Genomic DNA, 16,651 nt, shown 5'->3' with positions numbered 1-16,651 from the left:
AGTTCCTCACTTAAAGTTTATACATTATAATGAAACAAGTTGTAACTTGAAGAAACAAGAAATGAATAACGAAAGTGGTGCCATCTGCTAAATACTTCCAGAAATAAATAACTCGGTTGAGCATGAAGTGATGATCATAGGCTGACGAGGCTCCGCTGTTATTTTTTAACCTTGAAAATGTATGAGTAACATGCCAGGTTTTCACTCCACCAATACTGCAAGTTTAACTACGTGAATTTACTCCTGAAACAAAACCACAACAGTCATCATCTAAGGGTACCAACTCATCTTGCTACTTAAACTCATAATTTATGTCTCCAAAATTGACAAACCACAGATGTATCAACAGTTTAGATATATTCAGTCTTGATTTAATTTACGTATTTACACTTATTACATACCTCAAGGTCCAATAGGCACAACCTGATGCTACTAGAATTCCACCTGGTCTGGTAAGGACAGGTGCGACGACCTTCTTTACACTTGGATGCCCCCTATTTACTAAGGTCATCCGTAACCTTCATTACACAAGCAGCTCCTCTTCAGTCTGGCGCCTTGAGTCCACTCCACCTCCTTGGTTCACAAATATGTGTACAAAGTGATGATTTCATATGTACGAGATTGCTGTCCCTGTTCTAACTACGAGAGATCTGTCACCTCTCTATGCTATGTAAATCGACCCAAATAACTTCACAACGTAGAATCAATGAATGACAAATGCCAGGTTGAATCAGTGAAAGAATGGCCAACCATTGAATACTTAGTCTACTATTTCATCTACCAATCAGTTCTGTGCGAAAAACACATTAGCTCCCTGAAAATGAACGAGCAAAAAAAAACATCATGTAGTGTCTTCCACAGAATGAACACACAAACTGAACACGTGGCTGTAGTTTTTGCAAGTTCACTGATAGCAGTCCTCTCCCCGACACATCTCCAAGCATCTCTGTCCACACAACCTCATTAAAAACTGGAGCTTTTGAATTAGCTATCAAACGTCTGATATGAAAATTAGCTTCCTCTAGTGTTCCATCCACATTCATGAATTACAATCTTTAGTCTATACTTCGCGATTGTAGACCGGGTTTTCAAGAAACTTATTGCAACATTTTAAACACACTTCAACCATCTTTATTGATAAAGTCACTGTTTCCCATGTTCACATTCTTAAGCAATCTCCACTGCTATGCCATATGTACAGATTTTTACCCAAATTAAGTTATACATATATGATATACATGTTCAGTATTACCTAACTACAAATTCTTCTTGTAACACACTGTTCTTACATCTTAATTTAACAAATTCACACAATCTTCAATATTTTATATCACAAATTACACTAGCCTGCAAAAAAAAAAAAAAATTTTTATGGAGTAAAAATGAAAATAGGTTTGGTTTAGTGGCAATTTTACAAAATATTATTTTGTTCTTATGTAAAATATTTGATACTTAGTATTGATTAAATTTGATGTATTAATATAAATTTCAGCTTGCAAAACGTAATCATATTTTGCATGCTTTGAATACACAAATGCTGCTTTGTAAGCAAGTAGATGGTTTAATCATATTTTTAATGTATATTGAAATTCGTGAAACTGAAGCATAAAACGCCTATATAGTTTCGGCTGTACAGTTGCTTTTAAATTAATATAACCGTACCTTGAATAAAAATTACATGGTTAATCATACATAGTTTTGTTACTTACATTATATGCAGGTTAGATTCACACCTCCATCTTTTCCCGTTTTCCGTGGAATTTCTGGGTTTTAGAAGTTCATGAATGATCTCTAGAAGGGTCGTCTCGTGCAATTGACCAGCAGTAATCACATCCCAACGTCCCTGATAGCGTCGTTCTGCATCTTTGAGATCCTGGTGAAACCTTTCACCTTGTTCTTCACTGACAGTTCCTAAATTTGGAGGGAAATAATCCAGATGCGAAGCTAAGAAATTAAGCTTAAGGTTCATATTACAACAGAGTTCCTTAACCTCTTAACATGAAATATATACTCAGGAATGTCGCTCATTGATTGCTACCTAATTTAAAAGCCCGAATATACTCGTTTCTTTGTGTTTTTCAATATTTCTGCCAAATGTTTATGAAATTATTACTTGTCATATCCTAAGGATATGGCAAGCTGGGGACTGGATAGGGTTCAAAAATGCACTCCAATCTACAATAAGAACACCAGGTTAAGGCGGCTTAATGCCAAGAGTTAATATATTGAAATTTCCCAAAGTTATTCACTGTACAATATATACATCTATATATACAACTCTTGATGCTAATTTGATCTTGAATTAGGGAACTTCCTAAACCTATACAACTTTCTCTCTAACTAAAAGTTCTTAGTTCCCTATTGAGTTTATTCAATACTAGTTAATACTTATCTTCCGAGCGGCGGGAGTCTTCTACGGCGTCTTCTTTCTTGAAGCCTGAGTTTCACTATCACACGTTAGCACACGCTGTTACACTTCTTCCCTTCACTGGTTCCCCAAGAGATACAGTTCTGATTTACAATGTTACAGTCCAGGCTAATCACTAGGCGATTGAGTTCATATGTTGTACTGGAACCTGTCGATCCGTGGTTACCTCTTCCCTACTGACCGGCCTAATCTTGTACAGTCTTATCCCTGTTTTCTTGATAATAGGAGACTTTAGTCCCTGAGTGATGCTTCCCTCTAGCCTCCTCTGTATAGTTAGTGTCTATTGAGTGGGTTCCTCCAGAGAACTTCACTCCTATTGAAGAACAGTCAAAGTCCTTAATTGTCACCCTTTACTTTACGTCTTTACTAGAGCAGTAGAGATTATGTGCTTCCACTGCTTGTCAGAATCCGTTACTTTTCCCTGGTCGCGTAAGCCTAGTTTACTTAAAAGGCTTCCCTTATTTTCTCGTTAATTTACAGGATCGCTAATGCGTTCCCTTCACCCTACTACTCTTTTACAGGAGTGTTCAGACTCCTGATGTATTGTCTAAAAGTACTATTGTCAATGACAATATTCCTGACTTCGAACTTCACTTCAAGTTCTGTTCGCGACCTGACCCGGCTCAATGTCCCCGCCAGACCTTCAGCTTTCTTCCCAACTACCTCTTCTGACTGTGAGCTATCAACTAACTAACTCATTACCTCTCTGAGTTCTCCCTTAAGTTAATTCTGTATTTCGCTGTTGCTATGCTCAGCCGAACTTTGAACCCTGTGTACTTCTGATTTGTCTTATTCTCATTGGCTGGCAGGATCCCTTCCCTGAGGGAATTCTCAACCTTCTCAATTGTTCCAGAAGGTCGAACCTCGAAATTTTCCCTGTACTACGTGCGGTTTAAGCCGCGCTCTGTCATCCTTGACCATGTACATACAGTGATAAGGAATGACCAATATCCTGTGTTTGTTCAAACATTTCACCACTGCCTGAAAGCTCAGAACTGCATCTCTTTTAGTAATTCCCAATGAATATTTCAATCTCATTTTCTTACACATATAATTATTTCTTCTTGATGCCTTAAGTCCTATTTTCATTTTCAGACTCAAAATTTCTTATATCTACTTTTATTTCTGCACTGTGAGGTCGCGGTTCGAATTTATTTTCGAACCGCTTGCTCACGAATTTATGACATGCGGGAGTGCCTGATCAGCGATACGACATACTTCAGGGTCCTATTTTTGCAAACAGATGCCTCTGACTCAACCGTAGTGGATGTCGGTGACTCAGGCAGCTCGTTTTCGCGGCTTTCCCGCCGATGTAGCATTGTGTGTTGATCCTTGTTTTAGGGCATTTCACACAGCCGCAAACTAATGAACAGTATTGAGTGTCATGTTGTATTACTTACCCTCTGTTTAGTGCTGAGTTATTTATTTTAGAACACGAAAAAAATGTTGTTTGAGTCATCAGTCCATAGACTGGTTTGATGCAGCTCTCCAAGCCACCCTATCCTGTGCTAATCTTTTCATTTCTACGTAACTATTGCATCCTACATCTGCTCTAATCTGCTTGTCATATTCATACCTTGGTCTACCCCTACCGTTCTTACCACCTACACTTCCTTCAAAAACCAACTGAACTAGTCCTGGGTGTCTTAAGATGTATCCTATCATTCTATCTCTTCTTCTCGTCAAATTTAGCCAAATCGATCTCCTCTCACCAATTCGATTCAGTATCTCGTCATTCGTGATTCGATCTATCCATCTCACCTTAAGCATTCTTCTGTAACACCACGTTTCAAAAGCTTCTATTTTCTTTCTTTCTGAGCTAGTTATCGTCCATGTTTCACTTCCATACAATGCCACGCTCCACACGAAAGTCTTCAAAAACATCTTTCTAATTTCGATATCAATGTTTGAAGTGAGCAAATTTCGTTTCTTAAGAAAGCTCTTCCTTGCTTGTGCTAGTCTGTATTTTATGTCCTCCTTACTTCTGCCATCGTTAGTTATTTTACTACCCAAGTAACAATATTCATCTACTTCCTTTAAGACTTCATTTCCTAATCTAATACTTCCTACATCACCTGCCTTCGTTCGGCTGCACTTCATTACTTTTGTTTTGGACTTGTTTATTTTCATCTTGTACTCCTTACCCAAGACTTCATCCATACCATTCAGCAACTTCTCGAGATCTTCTGCAGTCTCAGATAAAATAACAATATCATCGGCAAATCTCAAGGTTTTGATTTCCTCTCCTTGGACTGTGATTCCCTTTCCAAATTTCTCTTTGATTTCCTTTATTGCCTGTTCTACGTAAACATTGAAAAGGAGAGGGGACAAACTGCAGCCTTGCCTCACTCCTTTCTGGATTGCTGCTTCTTTTTCAAAGCCCTCGATTCTTATCACTGCAGACTGATTTTTATACAGATTGTAGATCATTCTTTGTTCTCGGTATCTGATCCCTATCATCTTCAGAATCATAAATAGCTTGGTCCAATCAACATTATCAAATGTCTTTTCTAGATCTACAAATGCCATGTACGTGGGCTTGTCCTTCTTGATTCGATCCTCTAAGATCAGACGTAAAGTCAGGATTGCTTCACGTGTTCCTACATTTCTTCTGAAGCCAAATTGATCTTCTCCCAATTCAGCTTCAACTTGTTTTTCCATTCTTCTGTAAATAATACGTGTTAAAATTTTGCAGGCATGAGATACTGAACTAATGGTACGGTAGTTTTCACACCTGTCAGCACCGGCTTTCTTGGGAATAGGTATAACAACATTCTGCCGAAAATCGGATGGGACTTCTCCTGTCTCATACATCTTGCACACTAAATGAAATAACCTTGCCATGCTGGTTTCTCCTAAGGCAGTCAGTAATTCAGTGGGAATGTCATCAATTCCAGGTGCCTTGTTCCTATTTAGGTCACTCACAGCTCTGTCAAACTCTGACCTCAAAATTGGGTCTCCCATTTCATCAGCATCAACAGCCTCTTCATGTTCCAGAACGAAATTATCTACATCTTTACCTTGATACAACTGTTGGATATACTCCTGCTATCTTTCTGCTTTGCCTTCTTTCCCTAGAAGTGGCTTTCCATCTGAGCTCTTAATATTCATGCACCTAGATTTCCTTTCTCCAAAGGTTTCCTTGATTTTCCTGTATGCAGCATCTACCTTTCCCAGGACAATACAGCCTTCGACATCCTTGCACTTCTCCTTCAGCCATTCTTCCTTAGCTACCTTGCACTTTCTATCCACTTGATTCTTTAATCACCTGTATTCTTTTCTGCCCTCTTCATTTCTAGCATTCTTGTATTTTCGTCATTCATCAATCAGGTCTAGTATCTCCTGAGTCGTCCACTGATTCTTAGTTGATCTTTTCTTCCTTCCTAACATTTCTTCAGCAGCCCTACTGACTTCATTTTTCATGACTCTCCACTCTTCCTCTATAGTGTTTCCTTCAGCCTTTTCATTTAGTCCTTGTGCAACATGTTCCTTGAAACAATCCCTCACACTCTTTTCTTTCAACTTGTCTAGATCCCATCTTTTTGCATTCTTTCCTTTCTTCAATTTCAACTTCAGATGGTATTTCATGACCAACAAGTTGTGGTCAGAGTCCACGTCTGCTCCTGGGAAGTTTTGCAATCCAACACCTGGTTTCTGAATCTCTGCTTAATCATAATGAAGTCTATTTGATACCTTCCAGTGTCTCCAGGTCTCGTCCACGTATACAGCCGTCGTTTGTGGTGTTTGAACCAAGTATTGGCAAGGACTAAATTATGATCAGTGCAAAATTCAACCAGCCGACTTCCTCTTTCGTTCCTTTGTCCCAGTCCAAATTCTCCTACTGTACTACCTTCTCTTCCTTGGCCTACCACTGCATTCCAGTCTCCCATCACAATTAGATTCTCATCACCTTTTACATATTGTATTAAATCTTCTATCTCCTCATATATTCTTTCAATTTCTTCATCATCCACTGAACTAGTAGGCATATAGACCTGCACTATTGTGGTGGGCACTGGTTTGGTGTCTGTCTTGCCGACAATAATTCTTTCACTATGCTGGTTGTAGTAGCTTACCCGCTGCCCTATTTTCTTATTCATTATTAAACCAACTCCTGCATTTCCCGTTTGATTTCGTGTTGATAATTCGCTAGTCACCTGACCAAAAGTCGTGTTCTTCCTGCCAACGTACTTCACTTATACCAACTACATCTAACTTTAGCCTATCCATCTCCCTTTTCAGATTCTCTAACCTACCACAACGATTCAAACTTCCAACATTCCACGCTCCGACTCGCAGAATGTCAGTATCCATCTTCCTGATGATCGCCCCCTCTCGTGTAGTCCCCACCCGGAGATGCGAATGGGGGACTAGTTTACCTCCGGAATATTTTACCCAGGAGGAAGCCGTCATCAGTACATCATTCATACAGAGAGAGCTGCATGTCCTCGGGAGGTAGTTACGGCTGTAGTTTCCCCGTTGCTTTCAGCCGTGTAGCAGTATCAACACAGCTAAGCCATGTTGAGTATTATTACAAGGCTGTATCAGTCAATTATCTAGACTGCCGCCCTTGCAACTACCGAAAGGCTGCTACCCCCCTTTCGATGAACCATTCGTTAGTCTGGTCTCTCAACAGATACCCATCCGATATGGTTGCACCTGCGGCTCGGCTATCTGCATCATTGGGACACGCAAGCCTCCCCACCGCGGCAAGGTCACATGGTTCGCAGTATGACGAGTATACTCGGGATTTTAAAACAAGAGCTTTTCGGTGCCTTATATTTCATTGTTAAGTTCTAAAATATATTTTCATTGTTACCACTGTCTTTAGTTTTCAATAAATAGCCCATTTTAACAATAAAAAAATTAGGTAAAAAAAAGATCACAATTTTGTAAATAATTGGTATGTTAAGAGGTTAATCTTACCAACATTTTCCTTACAATTTCTTTGTATTGAGTGAGGGTCCTTAATGTTGCCAAGGAATTTAGTCACTACATCTTTGAATGCGTTCCATGCCTCCTCAATTTTGGTCATCGTGTCTGTGAAATTTTTATCCTTCATCAGTTTAAGAATCTGTGGTCCATCAAATACTCCGCCTTTGATTTTTTCATCTGATAATGGGGGAATTTCAGTGGATAAATATTGGAAGCATAGGCTACTTTTATCTAATGCCTTGACATACAGTTTCATCAATCCTAATTTGATGTGCAAGGGTTGAAGTAGAATTTTTTCACAGTCAATAAGACTTACATTCAGGAAATTTTTGGATCCTGATTGTAGTTGTTTCCTTTCTGGCCAATTCACTGTATCCCAATGTTTATCCCGTGCCCTGCTCTCTCATTCGCATAGGAAACAGGGAAATTTTTGTATAGCCTTTTTGTTGTCCCAGCAACAATGCAATGATCCTCAAATCACCACAAATTTGCCACCCATGCTCATGATATGTAAATTTTTCAAGCACCAACTTTAAGGTCTCGTACATTTCAGACATTTTTGTGGAGTGTGCAAGTGGACGGATGCCAGAACATTTGTATTATGAAGCAAAACAGCCTCTAAACTTATTTTGGAAGAGTGAATAAAAACACGCCAGTTACTAGGATCATACTCTTTCTCTCTCAATTGACGTAGAAGATTTGAAACATCCGTACCAAATACAAGTTCATCTTCTTGAGTATAATACTTTCGGGCTGTTATCTTTGAAAGGAAACTGCTTTATCAGTCCATCATAAACATTGCATAAGTGCTGGGGCTTTTAACACGTGTGATTATTCAAGTGGTCTAAGATGAAAGACACTCTCAACTGTCTTATCTTCAATCCTACATACCTCGCGGTCTATTGCGTATCCGGGGGAGTTTGTTATGAATTTACCAGGAAACCCCCAACTACAAAATGAAAATTTAGACAGAAATAAACCTATAATAAAATGCAAACAATAACAAATCAAATCACATAATTGTTTTCTAAAAATAGTTGCACGAGAACATCTCTCAACATTACATCTTACGAATTCATGCAGATACTAAAAAACCAAATTGCGTCAAAAATAGACACAATAGGAAAAAAATAGCATTTTCGGAATCAGGGCAGAGATTACCATAAGAATTACATATTTTCTTTTTTACCGCAAAATCATGTTGGCTAGTGTTATTTAATGAAAATTTCCTAACCTAAAATCGATAGATCGTACTTGTGTACGGTTACAATGTTTCTGTGATGACGTGGGAAATGTGAAGCTTGGGGTGAAGCCTCCAGAGAGAATTTTAGACTCGTCGAAAACTTAGTATAAGTGTTATGGTGGCCGCGGCTGCAGACAGGAATCTGTCGACAAAAGTAAGCACCTGTATGATACGTGGACAGGAGGAGGGACCACCGGAGCTGGTTTGATCTCATGATGTTCAATGGTTTAAGAAAATTATGTTGCCTTATGTAAAAATATTACACGGGCACAACTCTCATCCCTCATTTAACACAATCAAGTTGTGTGAATAGTATTGAGATAGAATTTGTGCTTTTGTCTCTGAATGCTACCCATATTTTCCAGCCACTTGATGTTCCTCTCTTTCAGTCCCTAAGAATGAGTTGGCCAAGTGTTTTGGATGAATGGAAGAATAATAATAGGAGAGTGGTGCACAAATCAGAGCCTTGGACTTCCAAAATTTCTAAAAGAGACATTTGGGAAGATAGGTCTAATTTGTGCAACCAATGTTATATCTGGGTCCCGGAAAACTTGCTAGGTCATTTTCCACATGATAACAGTTCTGACGATGGCAGTCAAACAATAGTGGACTGCATTGTTCAACATCTTGAGCGGGCTCGTGTTGGAGAGGCAAGTAAAAGTGCACCAGTTCGCTCTGCAAAGCCCCTGGCTATTCCTCTTGGCAAAAGGATTGTGATCAGAGATTTGGCCTCCAGTGGTGCTGTCAAGGATGATGAGGAAAATAAATAAATTAAAGTAACTTCTGAAGAAGTATAAACTTCACCAGAAAGAGACAATTTAAGTTTTGAGGTGAGCGAAGCATGTCACGCCATCTCCACGTTATCAACTCTTGCTGAGAGAGGGGCGGGGAGGGGAGAAGAAGATGAGTTGCCTATAAGTGACTTTGTTCTCGTTGCATTTCCGATGAAGGAAAGGATGTGGTGTTTCGTTGGCTAGATGATGAAAATTAGTCCGGGCACATTTGAAGCAAAGTTTCTGAGGAAGAGGATTATGGCTGACAAAACATATTTTGTCTTTCCGGACAGTTTGGATGTAATGGAAATCGAAGAGGAGCAAATTGAGAGGAAACTTGTTCCAACATCCTGCAAATAAGGGATATAAAACATACTGATGTGGAGTAGATACTTACTATGTTCTTGTGTAGAAATTTTGTGTATAATGCCTCTTAAATGTAATATTTTTATCTGTATAATATGTTTTTATTGTATTTTGCTTCACTATTCTCTTAATATTGCACATATTTACGACCGGTTAAAACAGTCTTACTAAATAGTTTGAAAATAGATTGTAATCTTCTGTGGAATTCCATCAGTTTTATTATTTTTGTTTTAGGTTTATATTTTCTGCCTTGCCAATACAATTCCAAATGTAATATATTTACTAATACATCAAATACATAAATATATATATAAGTACATGTTTTGGGAATCAATATTCTCTTCTTCAGATTACGGATTAAAATCATCATCATCATAATAGGCATTTATTCGTCAACGAATATGTAGTATATAAACACAATGTCATTTGGACATATTGTGTCGTCTCAGATGGCTGAACAGTCTGATTCTGGATGCACAGATTTTATTGCAGTGACAGCACACACTAGTAGTTGCAGCAGATGGTTGTGCAAGAATGCCATCCCTCGCATTCGCTCGTTCTTTCCTGTGGTTCCTCCTCTCAGCTTCTAATCTTCTCCTATCTTTTTCTAGATGTTCAACTCCATTGTATACAATGCTACGCCATTTGGGCCTATCCTCGGCTGTAGTTTCCCAGTTGATCGTATCAATATGACATCTTTTAAGATTATATTTTAGAACATCCTTGTATCTTTTAAGCTGCCCTCCATGGTTACGCTGGCCATTCCTTAGTTAGGAGTAGAAGATTTTCTTTGGGAGGTGTGTATCTGTCATGCGGACGATATGGCCAGCCCAGCGTAGCTGATGCCTGACTATCTTTGCCTCTGTGCTTGTAGTGTTGGCCTCCTCGAGGATGCTAATGTTCGTTCGACGATCTTGTCATTTTATATGCATGTAAAAGACCTGTAAAAGGGTTATACACTCATGTTCATTAAAAACTGCCTTGAAAGAGTAGAGATAGGAAGTTCATATTCACAGGACATGTTCATTAAAATGTTCTGCAGAAAGGATTAGCATTTGTCACCTAGGCTCAGCATGTGTCCATGCATGATGGTGCGAATGGCATCCTGGGGTATAGCCATCCATGCTGTATTCACATGGTTCCACAGCTCATCTTTGGTGGTTGGCATTGGGTCACAGCACCGCACTCGTCATTTCACCATATCCCACACATTTTCGATTGGCAACAAGTCCAGTGATCGGGTGGGCCATGGCAACAGTCTGACATCCTGTGACAACAAGAAGGTACGTGTTCGTGCAGCAACATGTGGTCGCGCATTGTTCTGCTGAAATATGGTGTCTGGGGTGTCGTGCACAAAGGGTATGGCTATGGGTCTCAGGATGTCATTCACTTAGGTCAGTCTGATGGGGATGACGTCTTTGTCATTATCGACAATAGAACAACTAATGATAATGCAATATTGGATTAATTAAATGCCATAGACACATGTATACAATACACGAAGGAATCCGAGAATAACTGTGAACTAAATTATCTAGATCTAACGATTACTAGGCACGAAAAAATCTTGCTTTCAAAATTTACCGCAAACCCACTCATACAATAAATACTATAAAAATGGATTCTATTCACCCTAATCCCTATAAGAAAGCAGCATACCAAAGCATGATTCATAGAGCATTTAGTATACCGTTGTCAAAAACAGATCTCAACGATGAATTACAATTAATTCATGAAATAGCCCAAAAAATGGTTATAAAAAAGAAATGATTAATTCCATCATTCGTAAGTTCAAATCACGACCCAAAACTACACTGACGAAACCAGAACAACCTAAAAAAGATCACAACTTTCACTTTTAATAATACAAGTATATACTCACTAACTAATATCCTTAAGAAACATAATAATAGAATAGCTTTTAGAACTACACATAATAACAGACATATCATATATAATACCAAATCAGTCAACGATAACAACAAATATCTTCAGTCAGGAGTCTATCGGATGAATTGCAATAACTGTCTAACAAGTTATGTGTGACGTACTGGCAGAAATTATCACAATTAGATATAATGAGCATGTTAATCCCATCAAGCATAATCATTTTTCTGCAATAGAACAGCACATGCACGAGTACAGCCACAAATTCACGGATATAGGTAATGATTTGAAAATATTAAGTACAAAACCCAAAGGTCCTTTACTTAATATAAATGAAGAATTGTACATAACATTTGATCAGTATACAAATCCCAACTACAACATTAATGAAATATCTGAAAGAAAAAAAAAAAAAAAAAACAATATTTTGTTCTATAAGATTATCCCTATCTTAAAGAATGACTACGTCAGACTAGTCAACAAACAACGTCATATACAGGCTACAGCGCAGACAGCAAACTTGCCTGACTCCGCCCACACACACGCTGAAACATCCCCCACTTGTCCCTCCGCCCCCCTCACAACAGACAACACCAGAACCATTAGTACGAGATACAATACGTGACAGACAGCCAAGCAACTCGCATCACAACCACCCCACAGCAGTAAGTAGATTATTTCAGAACTTATACTATATCACATAAAGTTTCCTTTCAACTAGAATTTTAATTCAATTCATTCATTCCGACTTACAAATTTTGCCAACTTCATGAAAAGGGAAAGGAAACCACCAACATTTACGACATTCAGAGTGAGAAAATTCCAGAACAACAGTCACATCAGACAGGCCAGAATATGTTCAAGCCAATTAAAAAGTGGCTGAGTCATACACAAAGTGTATAAGGATTGCATATTAAAGCTTGTAATTTGAATTTGCATTTATAAAATATAAGGAAGTGCTGTCACTCTTTGGACTTAAAAGACATTCATATATAGCATATAGATGTGTCAAATATCTAATGTTTTGTGTAAAAGGCAAATTTGTTCAGTATTTTAATGCAACAACATAATATAATGCAAGAACTAAGGCCAACAGCTATTTTAGACTTTCAGTGTCACAAAGTACATTAGTCACACTTCATAACATTTTAATGTGAATATGTAAAATTTTATTGAAGTCAACACGCAATTTAGTCTACTAAGTACAATATCATACTTTAATATTTTTATGTGAACATGTAATATAACATTTTATCTACACACAACTTTAGTTAATTAGTATATTTTACTGGTAGCTCATTGCTATAACATTCACGAATATAAACAAAGCTCCCCTCAAATATGACTATACGTTTGTAAAATGGGGCTTATGTCAACTGAATGGTAAACATTTACACACAATAAGCTACATTACGCTACAATTGCGTGTGCATATTAAGATATGTTTGTTTTGTCACAGTTTCGGTTATGATGTAATGTTTTAAATTTTTTTAACAAGAGTATAAAAAATATTTTAAATAATATTGTTAAACAATAGAGTATGTCATAAAGATCTTTATGGGGCATAAGGTGAAAATGCAAATAAGATTCGAATGTAGCTGAGGATGACCTTGTTAAGAGGTCGAAACCGGTCCTAGACATGTGATAATCTGCATTACATGTAAATAAAAAGTATTGATCAGGTGGAACTTTCTTTTCCTTTTATGACTATTGGTAACTATCAATACGGAAAAATGAAATTTATAAATCAAGAACATTTCATCCCACATGAGCAGCAATTGCCCACGTGGATGCATCACGGTCTCTCATTCCAATAATGCGCCCTCTTTCAAACTCACTCATTTGATGGTATGGTTCTTGCATAAGACTGCGTGGCATCTTGCACGTCTGGTCAAGTCTCAGTTTATACTGACGAGACCTGCAGGCACAAATTTCACCAGTCAGTGGTGGTGCGCTGAGTTATTGATGTGGACCTTGAACCTGAGGGCTGACATACTAATGCTCATCTACTGTGTGTATGAACTTCATATCTCTAGTCTTTCAGGGTGTTCTGGTTTTTATGAACATGAGTGTGTATGGTATTAAAATTGATCTGGTTAACAATTATCTAATGTTGTTGTGGCGTGGCATCTTTATGACCATCATAGTCCCAATGCCCTCCATGGGTCTCAAGTTGTTATACTTAATAAGGTTAAAACAGTATGGGTTTGCTTATACCACATCAGTTATCTCAACGCATCTGACGGAAATGATTACCCTTTGACAGCACCAGTGCAGTGCATTTAGAGTTAGTGTTGAAGTTCAGAGTGAGTGTTAAAAGGAAAACATTCCAAGAACTCAGCTTGTAACCAATTTGCTTTTGTAACTCTAGGAGAATAGGATAAAATTAATATAGAGGCAAAAAAAAAAAAAAAAATGTTTTCAGACAGTACTAAATGAAGAAATTAAGGGCTATAAAAAAGGTGACCAGCTCATTTTAGGTGCAAACATCTGAATTTCAAAATAGAGGAACCAGGATATGTTGCAATGGAATCTTTTCCTTTTTAACCTCAGCCATTCAATTATAATCGAGATCTTTTGACTCGCTCGTCTTGATGCTGATGGTGGTGATTATTATAATGAACAATAATAGCTCTTTTTCAACTATTAATCAGTAGAGAAAGAGATAGGACCCTTCGAAGAGTAGGCATTAGACGGTTCGCATTTTCAAGCCCCGTCACATAAGGAAGGAAAATATTCCATTGATTTTAAATTGAGCCAGGAGCCAGAATATTAATACTACGTGGTAATATATATTACAGTATGGTATGTTTTTCAATCTGAGTAATAGTTTTAGTAGTAAAATGTTTTTTTAGTTTACTGGAAACTACTGTGACTGGAATATTTTCCTTCTTGATCTCACCCAGTCAATTATAGATTGAAATTTCCCACCTAAGCAATAGTTTATATCTTTAAATGTATGTATTGACATTAAAAATACACTAATACGGTTATACCATCAATACAAACCTATAATGAAACAACTCTTGACAAGAGGACCATTTCTCTGATGATGGAAAGAATTTCATTGGAGCAGCCAACGCAAACATAAAGGGTCAACAAGCATTACTTTCTCACTCGCTCAGTAGCAGATGGAGTGGAGTTTCTTTCCCCACTGAGGGGGATTGTGGGAAGCAGCTGAAACACAGGGAAGCATGTCTGATTCAATAAAGTATTGAAGGACCATAAAGGCAGCAGCTTTAATTCCTTCAAAACCAATGAAAAATTCATTTCAGGTATTTTGATAAGTGTATCTAAATTATACAGGGCTGCTCTTTGTGTTATCGGACCGGCGGAGAAAATTGTTACTTCATTACTTCTGGGTGCGCTTTTCAACAAGACACTGTTGTAGTATTTCAAAAAGCTTAATTATTACAATCTTGCAAAACTGTTTGAGTTAGTTTCAACACATTAAGCAGAACTGTTGTTTGGCTGGATTAAAGTGATCAAAAACATTAACAGTTAATGTTCTTGTTGTCGGAAGTCACAGCAATAACAGTTTTATTTAAAATAGTTGACCGAGCTTGACTTCTAGTTGCCGGACCTGGTGAACGCTATGTTTGATCTAGGCTAGTACAACAGGCATCATAATTTATAAGTTTCATTTCTGTATTGATTGTAGCTACAACAAACCGGTACTGTGAATGATATTATGTAAACAAATGTATTGATAAGGTGGAGGCTTCAGAATAAATCTTATGTTGTAGTACAACAGACGTAGACAGTAAGATTCTTACGATAAATTAATAAATACAATTATTTCAATGGCATTCCAAGATTGTATAAAAAGGAAGTTGCCTAACACGAAAATACAAAGTGGAGAAGTAGTGTGGGACAATTTAAGACAGATATTTGTGGAAGCCGCAATTGAGGTATGCGAGAAAACAAAACAAAGGTTAAGGGAAAGGAGACACGGTGATGGACAGACAAAATAAAAAAATAAAAGAAAGGAACAAGGTGAAGAAAGAAATGGAAAAGAAAGAAAAAGTATTAGAGGGATGAGAAATTGAAAGGTTACATGTGGAATACGAAAGTTTGATACTCCTCTTACTTGTAGTTTCAAAGAAGAAAAGGAGAAATGTTGGGGAGAGTTTACCAAAAAAATTGAGCAAGATAGTCCAGGAAATCAGAAACTATTATACAGACTAATAAAATCAAAAAAGAAAAAATCAAGGCATTAGAGAGAGAAGAGGGCTCCATAGTACATAATGAAAAGGTTCTTCGGAAGGTGACGGCGAAGTATTTGGAAAAACTTTATAATGAGGATGACTGCTCGAAGGAAGGACGAGATAAGAAAATGGAAATCATAGACGGAGAAAAAGAAGAGAACCCGATAACATGGTTGGAACTTGAAAGGGCAGTGAAAGCAATGACCAAAGGTAAAGCAAGTGTAAAAGACTACTGTAATTCAATGCTGATATGATTAAGGCGGTAGGAAACATTGGACTGCAGTGGCTATACAGAGCGCTCAATGCCATATGCAAAGATGAAAGGATACCTGAAGATTGGCAACAAGAAAGCATTGTACCACTATTCGAAAAAGGAAATAGGAAGAAATGTGAAAATTATAGAGGTATAACCCTATTTTCACATGGGCTGAAAATAATGGAGAAAGTCATAGACAAAAGACTGAGGGATATAATAGAAACACACAGGAAGAAAAATATGGCTTTAGACCGAATAGATCAACAATATAATGTAATAGACAAGAAAAATGTTCCACCGATCAATACATTTATTGTGAATGAATTATTGCACTAGTACCGGTTTCGGCCTATCTTGGCCATCATCAGCTAGCACACAAATTTACAGTCATTAGACAAAATTACAAAGATGTTACGTTAGAGCATCCGGATGTCTAATGAAAAATGGAAGTAAAATATATTGCAGTATGTTGCGTTTAAATATCTCTGATTAAAAGTGGTGATGGTTAGAATAAACTAAAACCTATTGATTGAGCATGGACATGAGTACATAAAC

General features: G+C 37.6%; 1 protein-coding gene and 1 long non-coding RNA gene across 2 annotated transcripts in view; one reads left to right on the top strand and one right to left on the bottom strand.

Annotated features, from left to right (window-relative positions):
* The window catches only part of spd-2 (spindle defective 2), a 740,229-nt gene that overhangs the window by 318,333 nt on the left and 405,245 nt on the right, over window positions 1-16,651 (top strand). The window lies entirely within an intron of this gene.
* Window positions 1,158-14,779, bottom strand: LOC136876849 (uncharacterized). Its single transcript, XR_010860671.2, has 3 exons — window positions 14,642-14,779; window positions 1,710-1,911; window positions 1,158-1,347 (listed from the first exon to the last, which is right to left on the bottom strand). It is a non-coding gene; the product is annotated as an uncharacterized lncRNA (long non-coding RNA).

Source organism: Anabrus simplex, chromosome 7 (assembly GCF_040414725.1).
Source record: "Anabrus simplex isolate iqAnaSimp1 chromosome 7, ASM4041472v1, whole genome shotgun sequence".
In the NCBI taxonomy this organism is placed as follows: domain Eukaryota; kingdom Metazoa; phylum Arthropoda; class Insecta; order Orthoptera; family Tettigoniidae; genus Anabrus; species Anabrus simplex.
Note: the sequence above shows the minus strand (reverse complement) of the source record. Positions and strands in the feature narration are given on the sequence as shown.